The following is a 24,677-nucleotide window of genomic DNA, read 5'->3' as shown; positions in this document are numbered from 1 at the left end:
GCTTGGAGAGAGGCAATAATGGATCCTGCTGAATTCAGAGAAAGAGGATATGAGATGAGATGAGACAATATAAGACACAGATTGAAGCGGAAGAACAGACCTGCTCATTTTAATGACTTGAAAGCATAGGAGTATATGGACCATTACTGAGCATAATTACAAAGACATGACCGTATCACTACTTATGTATATTTGTGTGTGCATGAAGTTAAGAACCCTTAAGCCTGGGTTTATTGTTTGCATCGGAAAGTGTTCTCCATGAAGAAAATATTAGAATAAACAATAACATGTTAGGGCACAGAAAATATCATGAACTTAAAACAATAACAATTGAAGTCAATGGAAAGTCTTTCTATAGAATACTTTATGGTTAGTGTTTGTCATAAGATTGTATATCTTTAGTGCATGTAGTTATCATGAACCATTAATGAACAGTGGATTCCCTCATTCACTAAAATTTCCATGGATTAATTAAAATAATAATAATAATAATTCACATATGTGTACGCACATGAATTTAATCTTCACCACATTCAAACTTTCATGATTTTTAAATATTTTATGAGCAGTTGCCTGTACAATTTTGCATAAACACACTTAAACATCTCCACATGAGGCCTTTTTTGGTCACTTACAGCAAATATGATGCTTTCTAAATACAAATTCTCATCCAATGACAGAAAGAATCACAAATAATAACACAAATCATGACACAAGTGTGATACTTGCGATTTCAGTTGCTCCTACTTTTTTTTTTGTCTCTAATAAATTTAGAAAACATTTATACTTGATCATTCATTTTTAGAATGATTTATGAAATGTGTTTTGGGATTACACAAGGCACAATTCTTTCTCTTAGCAAACTCTCTATTATGACCTTTAGCACAATAAACTTCTATTTTGCTCTTATACTTATTAAAAGTTTATGAAACCCTGGACAAACTTTCCTGAGATCTGTTTGGATTTAATTGGGAATAAATGGGTCCGCTATTTTGATTTGAATTTAAAGTTTAAAATCTACATGGGGAGGTCTTATTTATGGTGATGTAGCATAGGACTGCAAGTACTATGATGACACATCAGTGTCTAATTATTATTCATGAAACTGAGTTTTCTTACACTATATGAGAAGAGCAGCTTCTGAATTATTCGGTCAAGCTGTGAGACAGTGCATTGCACACAGTAGTTAGACTTTCATGATTCAGACTTTGAGACTAGTTAAAAGCAAGAATTGATCCCTATACTAAAGTATTACTATTTTTGTGTGTCTGCCATTGCACATTAATAAATTAACATTACAATAATTTCTATTTTGTATTTTGAATTTGTAGTTTTGTTGTAGAAAATCTAGAATCCAAATTGTTGGCATGTTTCCACCCCTAGTTCAATTTATTTAAGGACTCAGATTTTACTCATTTTACAAGCTGTAAGATGAGTCTTTGGTGTCTCTACAGTGTGTCTGTTAAGATTCAGCTCAGAATAACCATCAGATCATTTAATATACTCTCCTGAATATTTCCAATTTAGAGGCCGCTTCTGATCAAGAGACCAGAAACCACCTCCAACAAGCTTGCGTGCACTACAAGTTGGATAATATGGAATGTATGTTGTTATTACCTAGAGTTATGGTTAAGAATAAAGAAGTGTGTTTACTGCATTACTTTAATAATTCCTGCATTGGGCTCACTCTTAGTTCCATTCTTTGAAGTTGATTGGTCAACAGCTGTTTTATTCATGATACCCAAGAGCTCTGTGTATCACCATGTTCTTTGTACTTGTGTTTGTGTTGAAGCACACAATTTCTGAAGTGCCCAAGAAATATAGTACTGTATTTAGTTTCACATATGCTATGTATTTTCTAGTAATATTAAACGGCACCTATAAGCATTAGGCATTATAGACATGTTTTAAAAAACTTTTACTTAAAATTTACTTAAAATTTGCATTTTCTAATGGTGAGAAATAAGCAGATTTATGTGTGTAAGTAAATATATTGTGCTGAAAAATAAACTGAAAAAAACTTTTTTAATATTACTTTAATATTTATATTTTGTGGTAACCATTTAAGAAAAGCAATAAGGTACACAAGACCTGACTTTAATGAAAAAGTCATGGTTAAAAGAGTTTCAGGCTGGCACTCATAATAAACAACGCTTTTGATTTAGGGCCTAATTCATATTTAAATATAGCCTCAAGCGGCAATCATTAAGGTCCAAGCACAGCCCATTGGGCAATTGGTGTTGAAAAGACATCAAATTGATGTCAAAGAACTGGTTTAAAAACGCCAATCAAATTGACATCAAAATTTTGACATTGGATTGATTCAATGTGAATTGAACTCCAAGCTTTTGGCTACAATAAACCATTTTCCGTGTGGGATTACCATTCAATTGTCACCCAATTACCAATAGCACTGCAGTCTGAACACAATTAAAAGTTATGTCACAGCTTTGTGATCAATTCTCAACTATTGTTAGATACGCTAATGGGATACACCTTACATAGTGAATACAGATGGTACAATTGTGAAACTGAGCCAAGTGGAAACTGCAACATTTAACAATGTTACTGCTTATTATGTTACAAATATAACAAGGAGTGAAACCCCCTTAATTTTGACAGTTTTTATTTTGTTGTGACATCCTATGGTCGCCATCAATCTCAGGTTCGCTGGAATGCCTCAGCCTAGATTTATGCAAAACATAAAATACTTTGCTCCGGCTACATTTTGTTGCTGTTTCAGACTCAATTCACTACAAGTTTGTATCCATATATTTGCAAATCTAAAAAGTCCATGAGAGAGCAGGGCTTCACCTAAACCAGTGAACTACTGACCTGAACCCTTAACTAAACATAACCAATAGTGTTTTAAAAGCAAATGTAAGAGAAAGGTGAACTGTGGTCCAGTAGTTTTAATTTGAATTTTATTATCTCTTTTATGCATTACAAAGTACAACACTTTACTTGGTAAAATAACCTTTTATTCATTGATAATATGTTCTTGTAACTATCATTAGCATACAAAAGAACAAAAGTTGTTCTTGTCATACTGCTCCATAGTGTCCATTTTTACTTATACAGCAATCAAATGTATTTTGAAGAAAGCTTTGGTTGTTTCAGAGAAATGTAGGGTGAAGCATGTATTTTTAATAAGCCTGTGTTGCAAATTAGTGTTAATGGTTAGGTTTAAGGCAGAGATGCCCAAATTAGGGCCCACGAGCCAAAGTTAGCCCATTGCAATGTTAGATTTGGCCTGCCATCCTAACTGAGAAGAGAGGGAGAATTTTGGGGAGGGTTGGAGTTAATGCTTTTAATACACATTGTCATTTCTAATTTTACTTAACCTTTCTTTTGTTAGTTTTATTTTTAAGCTACAAAAGAAACTTTAATTAAATGTTTAATAATTATTGTATATTATTCTTTTTTTAATAAACATACTGTTGCTCAGTGGACAAAGCACAATTCTGAAGTTCTCAGTAAATCAAGGTAAAAGCAGGTGCAGCTTGACTAGTGTATTCGCCATTAAACTCCATAATCTTATAAATAGGATTATAATAGTAATATCATATTTTATTATAATAAGTTCATTATAAAATGTAAAAAATATATACAAGGGATTAGTTAATATGCTTAAAGTATTGCATTAACTAATGTTAACAAGCATGGACTTGAATGTTAATAATGCATTAGTAAATGTTCAAATATGATTAATAAATGCTGTACAAGTGTTGTTCATGATTAGTTCATGTTAGTAAAGGCATTAACTAATGAACCTTATTGTAAAGTGTTACCAATTATTTATGGAAACTTTGTAATATAGCTTGATGTATTTACCTTCCCACATTTTACCCTCAATCAAGTTAAAACACACAAACAAACATGACTGGGCAGGATGGCAGACATTAGTGCAGGAAACGAGACAAAAACACACAGCCAATAAGTGAATTCATTAACCACCGGTTCTAATAAAACACTAAAGCTGCGGTCACACTAGACTTTTCTCCCCATAGACTTACATTTATATGCACACGAATGTGTCAGATAAGAAACGTAAGCTCGTGCAACAACTTTCGCAGTTTGCAAAGTTCAAGCTTGGTAAACTCTGATCTATGAAATCACATCACTTGACTGCGTGAGACCAGTCGAGGATCAAAACAGGGCCTCTCTGGACCAAAATTTTAAATATGGACCAATCATTGGCTTCTTTAAATGTTGAATCATTTTGTTTAATCCCGCCCCTTTTTGCAGCGCTGTACTACAGAATTTCACAAGGTCAAACTCTAGTGTGACCGCAGCTTAAAGCATGTGATACATGAACATGTACCATGTGCTAAACACAACACCAACAGAAGACTGAACGCAAGACACGAGTACACGATAAATAAAAACTCACCGTGCACTCATACATGCAATGTGATTATTTCATCCCAGCGCCTACCGAAACCGAAACCAACTAGACTGAGACGCTGAGAATGAAACATCAGGCTGCAGACTAAACAAACACAAACCCTGGGACAAGAGCGCGCGTGCCCAGACCTTGTGCGCCCGCATCAAGCAGTCGAGACGGCGCTCTTACTAATGACACACAATGACAGACATGAGTGCTCGACCCAAGAAAACTCGAGCTGAGCGCTACAAACAAGACATGACAGGACTAGTGTCTGGATTCTGTCATTAAAACAAGAATTAACAAGACCAAAGTGGCAGACACTTTATAAATAAACGTTTGGGCACCCCTGGTCTAGGGTTATACTTTAATTATACTTTGGACTTAATTGACTCATTTGTTTTATTAATCACCAAATCCAAACTGCCACATCATTTCGACTGTGAATTATAGTGAAAGACCCCAACAGGGCTTAAATTCTGTAATATTGTACATATTTTCTGTTAGCTGAGGCTTTAACAGAACATTCAAGTAATATTATTGTTTCACTTTAGTTTAGGGACCAATTCTCACTATTAACTACTTGCTTGTTAGAGTTTGACCAAAATGGGAATGTGTGATAACAGGGGCATCGTTCATATCATTCAGGTTCTGGACATACAGCCACACACACACACACACACACACACACACACACACACAAACTTTGTGCTTTCTGTTTTAGCTGCTTATCGGTAGACAGACAGCCAGGTCATTTATATGTAAAATTCACTGATGCCTACAGAGACAGCAAAACACAAAAAAAGAGTTTGACTGCAAACTGCTGTGACAGTGCAAGCGTGAAGCAGAGATGTTTGTTTGTTTGTTTGTCTGTTTGCTGGTTTGAGGGCATCAATATTGAAAGCAACGATAAGTGACTTAATGAATGTGAATGATTGACAGGGGCGAAATAACAAAGACAGAGAGAAAGAAGCAGAGGGAGAGAAAGAAAAAGCTAGGCATCCTTTAAGGATTATCTGATCTTGGAGATGGGAGAGCACTGTACTGAAATCTAGGATTTATCTGTGTGTGTGTGCGCACGCACGCAAGCGCGAGCGTGTGTGTTTGTGTGTGTGTGTGTGTGTGTGTATGTGTATGTGTGTGTGTGTGTGTGTATGTGTGTGTGTGTGTGTGTGTGTGTGTGTGTGTGTGTGTGTGTGTGTGTGTGCGTGCTTGTGTGCTTGTGTGTCTGCGCATAAGTGAGGGAATCAGTCGTCTTAGTGACACAGAACTGTATTTATAGGCAAAATCTCATTTTAATTGAAATTGGTGTATATAAATAATGCAATTCTGCTCGCTGTCGTGTTATTGCAAAATAAAATAAGACCCCCCCGGGACCCATCCTCACAGTCATAAGCAGCAAGATTCCCTTATACTTATGAATCATATAAACACTTACTTTAATATTTATGTCATATCAATATTTAGAGAGCAGTTGGGATAGGTCAGCACAGCAGGAGAAAGGACGGCTATCTAATAGATTTGCTACTAACATGTTTAGTTCAAAGTATCACTCAGAGGTCTGGTTGAATGAAATCAAATTACTGTGGCATTTAAAACACGATGAATAACTTTGTTTGAATAATTGATGCCTAAATGTTATTCATGAAAAAAAAATAGATAAATCTAGTCCTGAATGCTGATTGGGCAAAGAATGCATAGAGGATAATTCTGGCCAGTAAACCAGCTATTTATTTTCTTGTTACATTCGATAATTGATTTTAAAAAGATAATATGTAACATAATTAATACACGCCATCACTGTGGCGCAGTGGGTAGCTTGATCGCCTCACAGCAAAAAGGTCGCTGATTCGAGCCCTGGCTGGGTCAGTTGGCATTTCTGTGTGGAGTTCTGTGTGCATGTTCTCCCCATGTTCGTGTGGGTTTTCTCCAGGTGCTCCGGAGCACAGTCCAAAGACATGCGATAAAGGTAAATTGAATAAGCAAAATTGGCCATAGTGTATGTGTGTGAATGCAACAGTGGATGGGTGTTTCCCAGTGTTGGGTTGCAGCTGGAAGGGTAGCCGCTGCTACAAACATATGCTGGATAAGTTGGCGGTTCATACTTGTTATAAATAATACACATTATGAGATGATATGCTCCGGTTGAAATGTTTAAAAATGCATTGTATTAACATAATACCTTTTTTTATTCATTTTATGATACATAAGGTTTATAAAAGTTTATTTTACTGATATGTACAGTTGAAATCAGAATTATTAAAACCCCTTTGTGTTTTTTTTGTTTTAATATTTCCCAATTGATGTTTAACAGAGCAATGAAATTTTCACGGTATGTCTGATAACATTTTTTCTTCTGGAGAAAGTCTTATTTGTTTTATTTCGGCTAGAATAAAACCAGCTTTTAACTTTTTAAAAACCATTTAAGGTCAAAATTATCAACAACGTTTGTTGTTATAATTTTAAGTTAATTATTTTTCATTAAGTTTATAATTTTAAGTTTTAAGTATAAGTTTGTTGCAAAAATTATTAACAATCATTAAGCTATATATATTTTTTGTTTTGATAGTCTACAATCGCTATGTAATAACTTGCCTAATTACCCTAATTTGTCTAGTTAACCTAATTAACCTAGTTAAGCCTTGAACTTTAGCCTGTATAGAAGTGTCTTGAAAAATATCTAGTAAAATATTATTTACTGTCATCATTACAAAGATAAAATTAATAACCCATTAGAAATTAGTTATTAAAACTATGTTTAGAAATGTTTTGAAAAGTTCTCTCCGTTAAACAGAAATTAGGTTAAAAAAAATTAACAGGGGGGCTAATAATTCAGGAGGTTTAATAGTTCTGATTTCAACTGTACACTATATAAAGCCCAAATGCTTTTTTTGTTGCATGGTTGTTACCATACACTACATACTAGTGGGTAAATATTTTGGGACAAATTTCAATTTGTCCATCAGGAATTTAGGAATCTCAAGGATCATTATCACTGCCGTTATTTTATGTCAGAGGCCTTTATTTCATGCCAGTCGGTGGGCCATTTGCTTTATTTGGCCTGTTTATATATACAGTGCTCAGCATAACTGAGTACAACCCATTTTGAAAATGAATATTTTTATCTATTTCTCAGTGAATATATTCAGTGTATTTTGGTGCATATAAACAAAACAGATTTATTAAACACATTAATTAAAATAATATTTTAGTCAGCAAACATATTTGGAAATTGAAAGATAATACAAAGAAATTTGAGCAAAATATTGAAAAAAAAACAACCTACAAAATTGTAAATAAAAAAAAAATGTTGCTTCTCTTGATTTTTCCTCTTTGTATTTTTTGTATTTAACATTTTTCTAGAACATATAAGTTTGGGTTTTCTAGTTTTTGGACCGTTATCGTAAGTTATTTAGTTAGATAAGCTCCGGGTTTGGCTTCAGTACTGACTAATCTAATGTATATGCACAAATATAATATTGTATAGCTTCCTATTAAAAATATGAATTTAAAAGATAGATTTGTAAGGGGTATACTTGTATATGCTGAGCACTGTATATATATATATATATATATATATATATATATATATATATATATATATATATATATATATATATATATATATATATATATATATAATTTCTCTCCTGTTATCTACTGAGTGGTTTTCCTGAGGCAAATGTAATGTGTTACGTGACTTATGGTTTTGTTATTGTGACACTGATTTAGTAATTACTTGAGACGCAATTCATTTCCATGAAGTTGTAGGGTTTTTTTCAACAACACCTTACTTTAACTATAGTAAATCTTTTTCTCCATGCTCTCTCTCACTGACACTAGAACTGGCCTGATGCCAAATGACTCAGCTCCTGCCTTCACTAAATACGTCTTGATTGATATGGAAATGTGATTAGATGGTAATTTTGTTCTTTAAAATACACCATGGCATAATTGATTAGGCCACTTTCGCACTTTCAAATACTACTACTAGTGCTCAGCAATTAAGAATTTTTAGAAAAAGTGAAATTCAGTTAAGACACTTAAAATAGAGATGAAATACAGGACTGGGAAAAATAAGATGGCTGGTCACTCTAGCATGCATGACACATGAGAAACAAAGACCTATGTTTTACTGCTTTATGTGTGCATTCAAGTTTCCATAATATGGTTACAGTTGCTGTTTATCTGGAATGAACTGAGACAAGATATCCATGCCAAAGCACATTGCTATGAGTTGCGCCTTGCTTCAGACTGGATTGACACACTGACAAGCATCATGCTTTTTAACTTTGTCTACACTGCTTTCTTTTTCTTACAGTCATGGGCATCGCATAGGGTGGAAAACAGGTTTCTACCTGCATATTTACATCCCACATATACTGTATGTAGTATATCACAGTATAGTATAAATCCCACAAATATCACAAATAATAGACCTTAAGAATAATTATTGTTTATATATGTTTACCTCACCTGTTTATCTCCATATGAACAACTTTTTTCCACATGTTCAATTTGCATTTGTATGATGTTTTACTTGTGATCCAGAGAGCTTGTGTTTGAGTCTGAAGCAAAGTTCAACAAAAGAATTAAAAATAATGTAAAATCAAGGTAAAACCATGTGGTTGCCGTGTACTTTTCTCATTGCTTCTGAAAAATGCAATTGTTGAGTTTAGGGAACTGGTTCTCTGGTCTAATAGTACATGAATGAAGCTTTAAGCGCACGTGATTTACATGATAAGTAAATCCAAAGACGTGATCAGATATCTTGTGGCGAATGAGTTGGCGAGAATTGAGCGTTTCAGGCGTTTGACACGATTAACACGCAAATCGCTTGAGTTAAAAAAAATCTGAATTTTGTGTCCTCCTGTGGGTTTGTTATTTGAAACTTACAACAAAACATACCCAGTGCAAAATATTAGACTATTTGTAATAAGGCTGAGGCGTGTTTTTTTAGTGAAAAAAAAAATTCGTATTGGGAGGCCAACGGGAATTATGTATCAATGTTGCGTATGCACAAAAACTTTGCATAAGCCAGGTTTTATACTCAAGTTTGGATTTACTAATAATGAAATTAACGTGAGAATGTGTGTTGGTCTGCGCCAATTTTATGTCTGGCATACAGTACATGTATTTCTTGTGTATTTGTTTTATTCCCATTGACGACTTTTTGAGGCAATAGGTGGCAGGATGCGTGATGGGTGGCTTCTTGGTGAGTTATGTATTTAAAGATATTATTTTAGCTGTGTTTTTTATTTTTTTATTTTATTGAGCAATTGTTTAACTGCATATCAGGAGACTGCAGTTATCCATTAAAGACGTGGTGTTAACCCCCCTCAATAACCCACAAACTGATCAAGAACACAGATACAATGATGCCCGTTCTCTAACTAGGTCAGTTGTAGAGCGGGCGAATGGGCAACTGAAATGCTGGTGGTGCTGCCTTAATAAGAGCAAAGGGGTGCTGCTATACCGCCCTAACAAAGCGTTACTCTAATACATCTGTGTCTCCCACAGACACGGATACTACTCCAGACAATAAAGTGTCGCCCACAATTGAGGCAACTCTCTCCTCAAAGGGTGTTAGTTCAGCATCCCTGTTCCCCCTCCTGTTCGTTCCACACTTTGACGGTGCACTGCTGTTTTCCTCTTAACCTGCACCTCGCACCATTTCTTTTTTAATTCCCTCACAGTGCGATGTTCAGACCCCACTGCGTTAACCGTGTCAGCTAAACTCCCCCACTCTATTTTTTTTTTTGTAATTAATTCCAGTGGACAAACTTGCAAATAACACAGTTTTTCTCCAGTCTACGTCCCATAGGAGCACCTCCACTTTACATTCTGTGAAGTTTCTCTTCTTGCGTGCTTTTGCCATTGCTTTTTGTTTGTTTTTTCCAAAGTGGAGTCATTAGCATATTTATATGGGGGAGGAGGCAAGGAGAGGTTTTGCGCTTATGCACGTTGCGCTTAATTTCCTGTTAATTCGGATGTACAAAGAGATTATCTGTGGGATTCTGCGTTCGCAGTAATTCATACATCTGAATTTTTACTGCGTACGCACAATTACAGCTTTGTCTGTACGCAATGATATAGTATTAATTCAATGCAATTCTTTGTACATGAGGCACCAGTTGTTTTTGAAAGAACTCATCCAACAACAACTTCATGCTGTCTGTTTATACACTTTATAATATCTTCAACACTTGATAAACTGCAATACAGTAATGTATTTAGTTTCCGAGATGTGATTTATGCAGTAGACCAATCACAACAGGATGTGTCAATCACCACAGATTAGCATTACACAAAGGAGGTATTTGGGGGGAAAAAATGTAGTGGCTTGTTTGAGAGTAATTGGGCAAATTATATACATTAAATATACATGCATATTATAAGACACAATATAAGTCACAGAGTTTTTTTTTTATCTTTTTTAGTCCAAAAAATGAACCTTTCTCAAGCCATATTAGGGGCACTTATTCACTTTCACACATACATTTAAATATAACATTCACTCAATTTAAAGAATGGAGTAAATGTTCTAGTAAACATTGTGTGTCTCCTATTTATCTGAAAATATTGTTCAATTGTGATCAATGGCCAGTGTTCGAGAAAGTTCAAAGTAATGCATTACATTATTGACTCACTCCACAAAAGAGTAACTTGTTGCATTTCTTTGTAAACTTTTTATGTAAAACAATGTGTTACATTACTTTTGAGTTATATTTGCACTCTTTCCTGGCTTAGACTTGATCTCTTTCAAAACTTTCAAGTTTTTTTTCTTTTTTATATAGAAGCTCTGTGATTAAAAACACACTGTATAACTTACATTTAAAAAAAAAAAATTTAAATAAACATTTAGGATCATGTTATCTTTGGAGAACTATTCATGCCGTATACAGATTAATGAAAGTTTAAAGTAATGTGTTTGCCACTTTTGTATTTTTCGTCTTATTAGATACGTAAAATCACTGTTAATTTAGACTATCCTCTTTTCCGGTTCTTCTATGCTTTCAAAATTATGAGAATACTTCCATCACAGAAAACTAAAGCTCTTGGTTTTTGTCTGTTCCCGCAGGGATTGCTTTCTCTAATTGAGTGCGTGATTCAACGAATACATAAATTTTCATTCAGCATTTTTCGTTCACATTTTTTAAGGTCAGGGAGGACGAGGAGCAGGTCTTGCTAGTTGCGCCTCTCTGGCCCAACCAGACCTAAATATCAGAACTCTCCCTTCTCCCGACGGCCCTCCCCTGGCAGATCCCTTTGAGAGAGGACCTACTCTCTCAGAGACAGGGCATTATCTGGCACCCTCGCTCAGATTTTTGGAACCTTCATGTGTGGTCGTTAGACGTGAGGAAAACTTAGGTAACCTACCGACGGCGGTGGTTAATACCATCACTCAGGCTAGAGCCCCCTCGACGAGGCGCGTTTTGTGGAGTCTATTCACTGAGTGGTGCATCTCTTGCAGAGAAGACCCCCGAACTTGCCAGATCAGAATTGTGCTTTCTTTCCTTCTGGAGAAGCTAGGTAGCACACTCAAGGTTTATGTGGCTGCCATGTCTGCTCACCATAATGCAGTGGCTGGCAGCACCATGGGAAGGCATAACCTCATTATCTGGTTCCTTAGAGGTGGTAGGCAAATTAATCCACCCCACCCCTCTCATGTTCTCTTGAGATCTTGCCCTATTTCTCACGAGCATGCAAGGAGATCTACTCAAACCACATTTGACTTAGTATCTTTAAGAGCCGGTTTCCTCAGGGGTAGTAGGTAAACCTTGGTGATTGAGGAAACAACTCAGTGAAGGTGTTGTAACATTCTTGCTGCGACATTCTTCTTAACACAGAGATACGTGCACTTAAGTTCCCTGCTTGGCAAACCCTGCAAAGATTCCGCCAAGGCCCACAGCTTTTGACTCAATGAAGGAGTCAGGCGCTGGCCCATTACATTGTAGGTCTGCCTTTTGGTCCGCCCGCGTTCTGGGTATAGGTGCCTGTTTTGTGCAATTCTCGCTGGCGATCCCATATGCTTATACAGCCACGGTGCAGTCCCCCCTGGGGACAGGCAGACCCGTTTCTTCCCTCACTGCTAACCATCTTATATTCATATGCGTACTCCCCCTTATCAGGGCTAGTCCATATGCTCTTCCGTCACCAGGTCTCCCCACTTGGGTACTAGGTTGCCTCCGCAGCGTCCTCCCTATTGGGACTGCGTGCTTTCCCAACTTACTGTCGTATTTAAATTCCTAGAATTATCTAGATACATTTACAACTCCCAAGAATTATATCTAAATCCGTAAATCTTCTGTTAAAGTGGGATAAGTAAGGACCAGGAAACATGTTGGAAGACTGCGCCTCTGGTGATGCAAGTGTGCTCACGCTCTCTTTTGCCTGACATAACCTCTCATCGGAGGCGAAGGTAAGGTTTAATCATTATGGCTTTTTCCATACATTTCCCCATAGTGGAAGTTTTTCCACATAGGATTGAAGTTCCCCTCCCGAAGGGGAACGCTCCAGTTAGCAAGGTAAACCTCGTTCCCCGAGGGGGGAACAGAAATGCTATGTTTCTTCGCCATAATGATTGCCCCTTAGCTGTCGAGGTGAAAGTCTCTTCAGCTAAAAATGGATGCTCAGCTTAGCACACGCTGGGCTTTTATTGTCAATTTGATTGCACCGAGCATCAGCTGCACAAGCTGACACTGCCAACTCAATAGCCGCATTTCCTCTGTCGGGCCAGTGCGAGCCAGAGCTTTAATCGCAGTGAGGCCGAACACATGTCGCGTTTGCACTGTCGGGGTAGTAGCTCGCAGCGTGTCATGCATACCCCACCCCCCGAATGTCCCCTGAATCAAACGTCACACAACCCGCCCACTTCAGCGGGAATCAGGCAGATAAAGCACACCATCACATCATCGCAAAACTATTAAAATGAAGACAACCGAAACAAACAAATGACACGTTACTGTACAGCATTACATTATATGTTTATACGCACATGCCTGTGTGTTCTCATTAATCATATTCATTTTATATTTCATATTCATTTACCCACTGTTGGCATCGTGCATCGAGTGGTCTCACCAGCGCAGGGAGTTGCACCATCCATAACATAACACCACAGAAATTCTCCGTTTATAACTCGTTAGAAAATGTATATTATAACATCCTCATTTAGATAGACGCTGTCAAACATTCAGCCCAAATGCTCTGGAGAGACCTGAAACATATATATTTTTCCTTATAGGCTATATGACACTTAATAGGTGATTGATTCCCCTTTATTTAAGGATGTGCATATATTTCTGTGATTCTTAACACAAGGAAATTGTTAACTATTTCAGCACATAAGATCTCATACTTATTTTCTTGTCGCCTTAGTCCCTTTATTAATCTGGGGTCGTCACAGCGGAATAAACCGCCAACTTATCCAGCAAGTTTTTACACAGCGGATGCCCTTCCAGCCGCAACCCATCTCTGGGAAACATCCACACACACATTCACACAATCACTCATACACTACGAACAATTTAGCCTACCCAATTCACCTGTACTGCGTGTCTTTGGACTGTGGGGGAAACTGGAGCACCAGGAGGAAACCCACGCGAAGGCAGGGAGAACATGCAAACTCCACACAGAAACGCCAACTGAGCCGAGGTTCGAACCAGCGACCCTCTTGCTGTGAGGCGACAGCACTACCTACTGCGCCACTGCCTCGCCCCACAGAAGATCAAGTAACAAAATAGCCTATATTTTATTGCACTTAGCAGCTATTTACTAAAGCTCTTCATGTATATAAAATTTCATTTTAAACTTTAAGCATGTCAGATAAAAACATAAACACTTGTTTGAGGACACAGATCACATTTTGTATTTGCAGTTTTTCCTGATGCGTTCATAAAGAGGCGCTGCAGGACTGGAGGATAGAAAAAAAGGTTGCCTAGTTTCTGCTTTCACTCATCCAAAAATGCTCTGTTTGCACGATTTGACTTATATCATCGTATCCAAATACTTTATAAATAATATTTCAAACCTCCTCTTTTGTTTATTGTATTTAGAAAATATCTCAAATCTTTTTTTTTTTCAGTGAGGCCATTGTAAAATGAAAGTTATACATGGCTTAAAACGGTTTAATTTGTGTATTGAATATACCTACATTGTTAAAGCTAGCTTTTGTTTGTTTTATATTGGTTTATTTATTTAATGTTTTATTGAATATTGTATTAGATACAATATTTTTAATTCTTTAAATTATTTCAATATAGCTTAGGCTAATTTATCGAGATATGACACGAAATTTGTTAAGTTTTATGTCTTTCTGTTGTATTCATATTGTGTATTATCTCCAAAATAAAAAAAATAAAAAAGAAACGTAATGTCTCACGTAATGAGGAAACCCACGCGAACACAGGGAGAACCTGCAAACCCCACACAGAAATGCCACCTGACCCAGTCGAGGCTGGAACCAGTGACCTTCTTGCTGCAAGGGGAACGTGCTACCCACTGCGTCACTGTCTAAGAGTCATTCAAAAATTATTATTAAATGCTGGATTAATGAACAAGAAAGTTTTTACTACAACAGTTTTGCAAACAAGTTTTATACCATTTCCAGTTTATATTTTTTGAGTATGCTGGATGTTACAAGTGCACATACATTGCCCATATTCATTTATTTATCCGGATTCCCATTAGCCACTAATAAAATCTTCCTTGGGCCCATCGAACACAACACAAAGTTACATTAATACATAACAACAAAGAAAAAAACATTAAAATACAAAATTCATACATCACATCCAGATTAACAATCCACTTAAAATTGTTCCATTACATTTTTCTTAAACAATTTTTTAAACCTCATTTTACCTGTTACAAAGCATGTAATGTCTGATGGCAATTTATTCCATGTTTTCATTCCTCTATACATTACAGTTCGTGGCTTTGCATTAGTTTTTGAAATGGTAAGCAAAAAGTTTCCTTTTAATGCATGTCTTGTGTTAAAATGATGACTAGCATTACTATACAGACAGTACAATACACTTGGAACTCTTGACACAGAAATATTTCTTATGAAACACAGCAGAGAAACAATTACTCTATTCTTCACTAATACCAACCTAAGATTTTATGCATTTTCATATTATTAACTCCTCTATTGCAGTGTAAAATTAGTCGTACAGCTTTATTCTGGACTAACTGTAATTTAGTTTTAAGTCTTAACTTAATTAAGTCTTTACTTGATGCACTCGACCATACCACTAGACAATAATCTAGATAAAAAAGAACAATTGCCTGAACAAATTAAAAGATACAGTACTGTGGTAAAAATTATACACATCTCTTCATAATTGATAAACCTTTTCCCGTAACTATTACCATTTTATCTATCTGTTTTGACCACTTTAACCTACTATCAAGAAGAACTCCAAGAAGTCTAATTTTCTCTACCTGTGTAATAGGCACTCATTACAGACAAATTTAACTGTGGTTTACATTTAAATTGAAAGTTTGATCCAAACACAATACTTTCTTATTTTGTCAAATTTAAAACCATCTTCTTATTCTGTACCCACTTTACCACTAATTGTAACTCCTCATCTAAATCAGCAGATAGTTTTTCTATCAATGCTGCTGGTAAATATAATGTTGTATCATCTGCATACAAAACTGCCCTTGCATGCTTTAAAAACAAAGGAAGATCATTGGTAAAATAGAAAATAACAATAGTCCCATGATGTTTACATTGTCATAATACAGCAAGTAATACAACAAGCATTTAGTTTGGACTAGCTTTTACAGCTGGACATTGCTTTACAATGCTCTTGATGGGTGAACATTAGCCAGTAGGGGAGTGTCTTTTGTTTCTCCAGGTGTGAATTATTAATGACTAATAACACTCCCACGCATGACCCATGCTGACCCAAAACAGACTTTACAAAATGTAAATCATTGTACCGTTTTCTTTGAATGAAAGAACATAATAATTTTCACATAATTGAAAAGTAAATATCCTAGCCCACAAGACTGGTTACTCAAAAGGCTTATTCAGGCTTATTCAGTGTGGTTTTTTGGACATTAGTACAGCTACATTTTTTTTCTCCAAAACCTAATAACTACGCATAATATATTTTTTTCTAAAAAATGCAAGCATGTACATCCAAATTTCTCATATATTATTGTAGCACAGTTTTTGCTGACTACAAAATATACACATTGGCCAATACTATGTAATTAGTAGCTGAAATAAGCACAAAAGTCAGGGCATGTCAAAACATCTTAGGGGGCCCAAATTCACCTCAACCCTGGTTAAAATCCAAAATGTGCACTGGGCTTTAGAAAAGATTTGTTCAAATTATAGTGCTAATAATAATTTTTACTCTAACAACTTGCATACAAACCAACATAGTACATTTAAATCCGTTACTTTGTAGGTACTTCAGACAGTCACAAAGCGTCAAAAGCCTTTAGACAAGTGTGGCTGCTGTCATACTTGATATTTAAGCACAAAAACATATTTCTCTGCAGGTGCTTTTTAACTGAGTCTCTGCTTCTCGTTTTAAGCTCTTGTACATTGACTTAGACTGAGGGATATTAGTTTAGAAGACTGTGAGGAGGAGAGAATGACTATTTACCCAAATCTTTAACCCCAGACTGAGTAAATTCAGGTGGAATTTCCCCATAGTAAACAAAGGGACAGATTATCGTTTATTTGGTCTTTCAGGTGAAGTGAAATCGTCTGTGTGTGTTGGTCTTACACAAACAAATGCATTTTCTCATTCTCTCATGCAGAGCTACAGCACTGAGTGTCCTTTGCCGCAGGCTTGTGCGTGATGTGCTGGTTAATATAGTTCATGCTCTGGACTGGAGTGAAGTTAATAGACATCATAAAGTCTAAGACACTTCCGCAGTTTCAGCACTACCTGATGATTGCTAGCAGATTGTGTTATTTAGGGAAGTTTTACGGGTGTATGAGAGATACAGGGGGTCAGGCTTGGGAAGGATGACTTTGTATAATATATGACTTTGACTATGACTTTGTTGATAGATTTAACTGTATAAAGATTAAAGATATTCTGTTGAGGTTCTATCTTCAATTAGATTTTTCAATTGTCATATGTGAGAGAGTGACTTTTTTGCATGTAGCAGAAGGTTTTACACATGAAAACGAAAAACAAAAAAAACATTTAATAAATATTTACATTCTATATGGTTTAAAATGTAATGTATTTCATTGAGTGGCACAGTGGCTTAATGGTTAGCACTGTCGCCTCACATTAAGAAGGTCACTGTTTCAAGTCCCCGCTGGGTCAGTTGGCATTTCTGTGTGGAGTTTGCATGTTCTCCCTATTATGGCGTGGGTTTCCTCCGGGTGCTCTAGTTTCCCACGCAGTCCAAAGACATGCACTGTAGATGAATTCAAAAGACTATTGGCCATTGTGAATGAGTGTGTATGGGTGTATCCCAGAGCTGGGTTGTGGCTGGAAGGGCATGTGCTAAGTAAAACATATACTGTAATAGTTGGCATACATACAAATTAAGCTGTTTTCAGTCATTTGGTTTTGATGAAAAGCAAAATTTAGATTGAGGGCAGGAAGTAATAAGCTGAATGCGAGAAATTCCATATTTTTGCGATTTATACAAGACATCAATAGAAAATAACAACATATGCTGGGCATGATCCTTATACACAATGAAGTGGGCCAAGTTTTCTACTGAAGTAAAATATATTTGCCTGTCATCGAGGTGGTATACTGTATAAGCTTACATTAAAAAATACTATAGTAAATACTATAGTGTTTGAAAGCATACTAAAGATAATTACTTGAAATGAACTGTCGTAGTAATTATATTGTTGCTGTGGTACAACACAACTGTAGAAATAAACAAATTATTCAAATGCTTCAGAGAGGCTTAATTATACACCATCACAATACACCACAGTGTACACTAACGTTACAGTATTTATTACAGTTTGTCAGTTTACAATGCTACAGTATTAATTAACAAAGAGTTGTACGCGTTATACACTGTACTATGTGGTTCAATAACGTTTATTATAAATTACTATAGTTTTTCCCCTATGCAGATTTTTTACAGACATCACAAAATAACAGATGAAAGCATACAAAAGCGTGGATGCATAGTCTGCATTATTATTTATTTAGTTTTGTAAGGGGAAAAAGTGCTCCACAATAATAACCGTCTAGTTTTGTTGCAAGGGTTGCATTTCTCTTTTGTTCACCCCTGCTGGGCATATAGATGTTAAAGGGGTGGTCCAGAATGTAATTTTGAGGCTTGTTTGTGTTAATAAGATGCAAAGCAATGTGTGATTATAAACAGCTACTCAGCTAACATGAAAACGACTGACATATTTCCTAGTTCCTCTGAAAGGCCCGCCCTCAAGTGACTCTGATTGGTCATCGTCATAATGTGCTGCGATTTGCGGATCGGCTTCATGTCACGCCCGTACAAGCACGCGCTTTTCTGCTGTGTAAACAGTCAGTCAACCTCCTGTCTGCTCTCTAAAATAAAATCTGACAAGTGTTTGTAACGAGTGAAAATTGGGTGCTGTTTCTGTAAGAGACATCGTCTTTGTGTGTCTATGTGTGTGTGTGAATGTGTGAACAGTCTGTGACAAGCGCATGTGCGGGGTACATTCTTTTTCTTTTTCTCTGATGCTCGGATTAAGTTATTTTCTGTAATATATCGTGACACTGTTGATAGAAGAATAAAGCACAAAATGTGGGATACCCCCTGTGTGAGCCTTAATTTATTTTTCTGCTGCTACACGAGTTAGGTGAGCTTTCCTGAATTTTTTTTAACTCAACGCGTTAAACAGCATCTTTGACATATAGCCAGAATATGCAGGTGTAAGTAATATGAATCATCCACATATCTTTTGCAACTTTATTATCCGAGATGTAAAACGCATGGAAAAGCTGCCTAGAGAGAATCAATTTAAAGTCACACACACACATACAGAGACACGCCGGTGAAGTGTGTGTGTGTGTGTGTGTGTGTGTGTGTGTGTGTGTGTGTGTGCTTACAGCAGTTTGAATGCTAAATATGAATTTGTAGCTAAATCATTTGCGTTGCAAAACAGCATTTCCCATTGTTTACATCGTTGCTACAGCATACCGTTAACACTGGACACTGTACCTGTCATGGTCAGTTTTAACAAATAAAAACACTTACAGGTTGTAGTTCACAGCTTCTGCTTTGGGGAGATATTAACCGAATCCACCACTGAACTGGAAGAGATTCTGGAGCTGTTTTGTCAAATTATGCTAGCTATATATTTTTGAATTCTCTGGAACATAATTAAAATTGAACTGTAAGCACTTCTCTCTTTGTGTCGTGTCCTTTGGACGCCCAAATACAGAAACCGACATAGCTCTGTGGAAACAGCAGCGTTTGGTCGCATTTTAGCTCTATCTTCTATAACATTACAGCGCCTCTGGCCATGGCCCTTAGCTGCGCAGTGTGTGTGCACGGTAAAAGTACCTTTGTGATCTCACAAGGGCTGAAAGTATTTTTTGTAGTCCCCAAAATGTGTTCATTGTAGGCTTTGCTAAGCTAACTCTGTAAAAGCCAATGTCTCCCTTTTCATTGAACTTTGAGCGTCTTACATTCAGAGATGTTGTTTGTTCACACAGCTAAATTACACACCAACTAAAGTTTAAAGTATGATATCGTTGTGGACCGCCCCTTTAATGTTATGGTTGTTTATTTCACCAAAATGCCAGTTTTGTCAGTTTTGTTTTGCAAGACATGGATTATTGCAAATCAAGACATATTTCATTACAGCGACTACATGCACGGTACGTTATATTTTGCTGGATGTGGAAGTGTGGTGGTTGCATTTGATTTTTAGATAACACAAAAACTTATGTATACACATAGCTAGGCCTGTATAATCTTTATTGGTGCTGTTAAACAAATTATTGTGTTCAAAAAAAGTTTGTACACATAGATGCATTGAATAAATGTTTATTACATGCTGCCTTTTTTACTTTCCCTCTTTATAAAGAAAAACTTTTGAAGTGCTATTAAAGCTGTTCAGCATTTCTTATTTTGGCCGATTAAAAGAATTACAAACAACATAAAACATTTTGATGCTCTGATAGTGAAAAATCCTATGTAGAAAAATCACTTCCTGCCCTCCATCTGAATTCTGTGCATCATCAATGATGTCAACATTCTGTATTAAAGTTTCATATTTATTTCTTTAAAATATTAAGCATATATTAAACATAACAATGACATTTTTTTATTATTACAGTTTGTTTTATAATTTAAAGGATGTGCCTGTTTAAATATAACGCAACACAAACCTACAAACATGTAATTATACATTTTTTAAATGTATTTTGAAACATGACCTGCAGCTACAAAAATAGCATAAATGGGCTCAATTCACCTCTCAATTCATCATCTAGCTATGAATTGTGCAGATACTTATTCTGTGGAAACACTAATAAACCCCCCTCAGAGTGGAAGCGTGTTCAGACCATCACAGTTTTGTTTAAACAAGCTTCTCACACCTCAGAAAGATGATTGCAGTCAAGCAGAGCCCAGATTACAGCTTACTGCTGCCCTTAATAGTGTTGCGAATAATGAGCGCTGCAAATTAACTTTAATTACTGATTCCAGAAACAATTTGCTTGTAAAATCATTTCACCAAAATACTTTCAATCAGTTTGTACAGCATTTTAGTTTGGGTGTCAGCGATCATGTCAGAAAGTGGCTATTTGGCAAGTAAGCTGTTTGGCAGAGATTTAAGTTTACACCCATCTTTTCATTTTTGTTTTTTTAACCCACACACCCATTTTCTAGCTTATGTTTTTGAGTGTAATGGGGTGGATTTAGTAGTTTATGAAACTAACATATTAAATCATTAGAATATAATATTAATATTATTTTAGGTATGAAAAAGCACACTGTAAATGCACATTTTAATGCATGGTAAGTTCAAGCTGTAATGCATAGTAAATTTTGTGCATTGACATATATGGAAGCTAATTGTCATTTTTCCTAATATCTGTGGCACAGGATAGCCTTTTTTGGCTCATATTTTCATCCATTTTTCTCTTTCAGCCAAAAACCGATAATACCATTTTCTACCAGTTATTATTATGTTTTATGTTTTAATAATAATCATTAGTAAGTTTTTAATATTACTCAAATCTTTTTGAATTTACAATAATTTTCAACATTTTAACACATTCATCATGCAGAAAAAATAGTAATGCATTGAAATAGCAATTTAACATAACTTCTATATTGTAATATATTTAATATATAAATATGTTTTGCAGCCCCTTGGAATTAGAAATTACCCTAAATAAATTTTTTACAAGGTATATAACCAGCCAGTATTCAAAACGATCCCCTTACCTTAACTGATTCACAATCGTATGCTTGTAATAATGTTTAATAATTTAAGTTACAAGTAGGATTCAAGGGGGTCACACACCAGAAGCGTCACTCGTCGACGCACCGCATAGCGCCATGCATTTCAGAAATCTAAACATAGGTTTCTATCAGGTATACACACCACACCACAGTGCGCCATCTGATTAGTTGAATTTTTAATATCATGCAAATGTGCGCGTCTGGTGTATGATACTTTCAACTGTCTTGTGCGCATCCGGTGTGTGACGCCCTTTAGCTTTATCCTAGCTATTTTGCATGCATAGCTGAAGGTGGTGGATCATTTATAGCCTTTTATTACACAGCTCTCTGCAGTTCTTAATTCTGATTGGTCAATCACAGCATTCCAATGGATGTTCAATTCATTTTTAATTCAATTTACCTTTATTTATATAGTGCTTTTTTACAATTTAGATTGTGTCAAAGCAGCTTCTCATAGAAGATTATAGTAATTTGAAACGGTGTCAGTTCAGTTTTCAGTGTTTAAATTCAGTTAATTTTAGTTGTTCAGTGTGGATTAATATTTGTTCTTAAGAGTCCAAACACTGAAGAGCAAATCCATCGATGCGCAGTTCTACAGATCCCAAACCATGCAAGCCAGTGGCGACAGCAGCAAGGAAAAAACTTCACCAATTGGCGAAAGTGAAGGGTAAAAATCCTTGAGAGAAACCAGGCTCAGTTGGCCACGACCATTTCTCCTATGGCCAAACGTCCTGTTCAGTGCTGCAGTCTAGGTGCCGGGGGCCAGAGAAGGCTGGACGTCAGCAAAGACTCGTCTGTCCCTGGAGCGTCACAGGAATCAGTCTCATGCTCTCCATTCCTCTATGACCATCACAGCAGCTGCTCAAGATACGGCCTTGTCCAGGATTATGGAAACCTTGGAATCATCTCGTTGTAGGTCTTGGATCGCATCAGTGGCCCTGCATAGTCTCTGGGGGCCTCGGGATGAATATAGTCCCAGGTGGAAACAGAGAATAAAGAGAATTATTAGTGTAGCTGCTGTTCATAATGTATATAAACGAGATGCAGAAACCTGCATGGAGCACATTCATGCATCATACTATTAAATGATGCACAGAGTGTATGCTTTACTAAAAGTATAGGTCTTTAATCTAGTGTTGAACTGCGAAAGTATGTCTGAGCCTCAGACGTTATCAGGAAGGCCAATCCAGAGTTTAGGCGCCATAAATGAGAAGGCTCAACCTCCTTTACTTGACTTTGCTGTTCTAGGTACTAACAGAAGCCTTGAGTTTCTGTTAATCCCATTATAACAACCATTTATTCATTCATTATTTTTCTTTGGCTTAGTCCCTTTATTCATTAGAGGTCACCACAGCGAAATGAACCACCAACTTATCCAACATATGTTTTACAAACGGATGCCCTTCCAGCTGCAACCCAGCACTGTGAAACACCCATACACAGTCTTACACACTCACATTCACACACATACACTATGTTATTCAATTCACCTATAGTGCATGTCTTTGGACTATGTGGGAAACCAGAGCACCCGGAGAAAACCCACTTTGTTTACTACTTCCCAAAAGCGATTACTAATTAAAAAACGGTGCAGAGAAAATTGATTTCTCCTTTTAACAAAAATGGTCCCAGTGTACTTCACACCAAATTAAACAACAAACTAAAGTTATGTAATAAATCCAGCCAAAAGATTAAGTTAATTTTGAGTTTGTGTCAGCAATTTGAAACAACTCACCAAAGCAAACTTTTACATGTTTGAGCTACCACTTATTGATGGCAATTACACAATCATTACTAATTATATATAATAATTAAGAACTTCACATTCTTTGCCAAGTGTTAAATTGGTATCTCTTATCCTCAGAGGTCTGACAGGAGAACAACATTCAAAGCAACAGCACCAAGTTAGCAACATGAATACACTAGACACTTTCTGGTTCAGATGTATCTGCACCTGTCTGATCCCTCACAGAGAGATTTTGAAGACACAGAGGGGGTCACCACCATTTTGCACCTCATCTTTTCTATGATTCTGCACACACCAGGGGTTTCCTTGGGCAAATAGAAAACAATTTAAAGATGTTGTGGTGCTTCTTGTCCAGAGTGTTTTGGGGTAAACGCAAGTCATTGAAACATTTACAGCCCTTCCTACTGCAGTGCAGGGGTGTCATGGAGTTTAAAACAGCATACGGTCACTTAGCCTTTTTAAACTTCTTTAAGCCCTCAAACAAAATATGAAGAAGAACTTTGTTTCAAATATACCAGGCCTTTAATGTGAATTATCTGCTTCGTGTCTGACTGCTGATGATGGGTTTTATTCTGTGATAACAACTGGCTGGATCTGTTATCTCTTACTTATTACAGTAATAATGGGAATCAATGGCAGATTGTAAAAGACTTAGAAAGGAACTTTAATTTGCACTTTGAGAAATTTCATTCTATAAAATTTGAAGGTTATTAGAGATTAGACTGTATGGATATTGAAATCTAAACATATAGCTTATACACTAAATAAACTAATTTACAAAATTCTGATGTGTCAAGACTAGCAATTTCAGTACTAAATATATAACAATAATAGTTGTGATGTGATGCAAGCTAATTGGTAGATGTTCGGATGACATTCTCCAGTGAAAATTCAAATTTGCGCCAAAATTTTAAGACATAAAATTTTAAATCACAGTATCCACACCGATGCTGTGATTGTAAATCACTAGAATTGCACATTTCACAAGAAGGCAAAACTTAAAGACAGCATCTATAATATAAAATGTTTAATATACAATTTATTAATGTGATGGCAAAGCTGAAGTTTCCACATCATTACATTTACAGTCTTCCGTATCACATGGTCTTTTAGATATCACTCTAATAT

At 36.2% G+C, this 24,677-nt stretch overlaps 2 protein-coding genes across 13 annotated transcripts in view; both read left to right on the top strand.

Moving 5' to 3' along the window:
* The window catches only part of pals2b (protein associated with LIN7 2, MAGUK p55 family member b), a 349,623-nt gene that overhangs the window by 48,025 nt on the left and 276,921 nt on the right, over positions 1 to 24,677 (top strand). The window lies entirely within an intron of this gene.
* rftn1a (raftlin, lipid raft linker 1a) overlaps positions 1 to 24,677 on the top strand; it is a 96,370-nt gene that overhangs the window by 26,946 nt on the left and 44,747 nt on the right. The gene's annotated exons all lie outside the window — the stretch shown is intronic.

Source organism: Danio rerio, chromosome 19 (genome assembly GCF_049306965.1).
Source record: "Danio rerio strain Tuebingen ecotype United States chromosome 19, GRCz12tu, whole genome shotgun sequence".
Taxonomy (NCBI): domain Eukaryota; kingdom Metazoa; phylum Chordata; class Actinopteri; order Cypriniformes; family Danionidae; genus Danio; species Danio rerio.
Note: the sequence above shows the minus strand (reverse complement) of the source record. Positions and strands in the feature narration are given on the sequence as shown.